Raw genomic sequence first — 1886 nt, 5'->3', positions numbered from 1 at the left:
ATCTGATTCCTATGCATACCATCAGGTGAAGTCCATGTGTATAACCTGCGTTTGTGTCTCTTATAAAATGTATTTGCAATGAATAAGTCATTGATTGTACAAAATTCAATCGTTCGCGGTTCAAATCCACCAGATCCTCTGCTGGAGAAGGAGGGGGCAATCTCCTCCTGTACCAGTCAGATCTGATTTGACGGTACATGTAACAATAATACAATAAATATAAAAAATTTTTTTAAAAAAGAAATGCTGAGTGGGGGGCTAGGCTGGGGGTCATAGCTGGCCTTTGTTTTGTGCGGATGGTCCCCTCAGGAGTTTCAGAGCAGCATCACCTTGTGGTATGTGTGAAGATAACCCAGAGAGAGAAGTTGTTACGACTACTCTGGTGATGCTCTTGGGAGAAGACTAAGTGCTGAGAGTGATACTGGCAGGTGCTTTGGTCCTTCAAGAACAGAGCACCATGGATCAAAACAACAGCCTCCCACCATACACCCAGGGCCTGGCCTCCCCACAGGGTGCACTGACCCGTGGGATCCCTATTTTCAGTCCCATGATGCCATATGGCACTGGCCTGACACCACAGCCCATCCAGAGCACCAACAGCCTGACTTGGAGAAGCGACAGCAGCAGCAACAACAGCAGCAAGCAGTGGCGCGACAGCCCAGCAGTCCACATCCCAGCCGGCGCCCACAGGGGCCACAAGACAAAGACCCCAGCTCTTCCACTCTCAGACTCTGCCAGGCTCTACCCCCCTGCACCCATCCCCAATGTCGCCCATGACCCCTATTACTCCCGCCACACCAGCTTCCGAGAACTCTGGAATTGTACCCCAGCTGCAAAATATGGTCTCCACGGTAAATCTTGGTTGTAAACTTGACCTACAGACCCTTGCACTTCGTGCCCGAAGTGCTGAGTATAACCCCAAGCGGTTTGCTGCTGTGGTTATGAGAATAAGAAACACGGACCGCAGAGCTGATCTTCAGCTCCGGGAAGATGGTGTGCACTGGTGCCAAGAGTGAAGAGCAGTCCTGGCTAGTGGCAAGGAAGTATGCCAGGGTCGTGCAGAAGCTGGATTTCCCTGCCAAGTTTCTGGACTTCAAGATCCAGAACATGGTGGGAAGCGGCGAGGTGAAGTTCGCCATCTGCCTAGAAGGCCTCGTAGTCACCCACCAACAAGCAGTTCAGCAGCTATGAGCCAGAATGGTTCCCAGGTTTAATTTATAGGATGATCAAGCCCAAGCCCAGGATCGTTCTTATTTTTTGTTTCTGGAAAAGTTGCATTAACAGGTGCTAAAGTCAGAGCGGAGATCTACGAGGCTTTTGAGAACATCTACCCAATTCTGAAAGGTTTCCGGAAGACCACATAATGGCTGCACTACGCTTGCATCCCTGTGCACCCCAAGCAAGACCGGCTGGCCCTGCCGCCAATTACTGCTGTGGCGCAGGCTCCTGCCAGAGGGCTGTGGATGCAGATGGCCGAGGAGGCCACCTCTAGGAGCCACTGACACACAGCAGCCCTTGGCGGAAGTTCAGTTCAAACCTCACTGCTGTTGACAAGCGGCTTAATGGATAAGCGTCCAGTGTTAGCCACCTCTACAATGGATTGGACTTTTACTTTGTTTTCCTCACCAACCAGTTTTGTATTTCTACCAGGAGAGTAAAGATCTTTTATAAAAAAGAAATGCTGAGTGAGTTCACCCTTTTTGATTTTCTGAGTCTAGCTCATTATAATATTTTGTTTTGCTTTCCCTAACTGCCCTTTAAAATATTGTTCAGCTTATTAACTTCTTTATTTCTTCCCTTTACTTTGGATTCTCAGCACTCTAGTGTAATATTTAGAGTCTTTTCTGACATCCATCTTGGTCTTTTCTTCCTCCATGCTCTTTGTA

The 1886-nt window shown here is 48.6% G+C and overlaps 1 pseudogene; it reads left to right on the top strand.

Moving 5' to 3' along the window:
* Positions 1-457: 457 nt before the first annotated feature.
* On the top strand, positions 458-1364 carry LOC102858091 (annotated as a pseudogene).
* The last annotated feature ends 522 nt before the right edge of the window (positions 1365-1886 follow it).

The sequence above is a fragment of the Elephantulus edwardii genome, unplaced genomic scaffold (genome assembly GCF_000299155.1).
Source record: "Elephantulus edwardii isolate Elephantulus edwardi_28Jun2011 unplaced genomic scaffold, EleEdw1.0 scaffold00617, whole genome shotgun sequence".
NCBI lineage: Eukaryota > Metazoa > Chordata > Mammalia > Macroscelidea > Macroscelididae > Elephantulus > Elephantulus edwardii.
The sequence above is the reverse complement of the archived record's forward strand: the minus strand, read 5'-3'. Positions and strand labels throughout refer to the sequence as shown.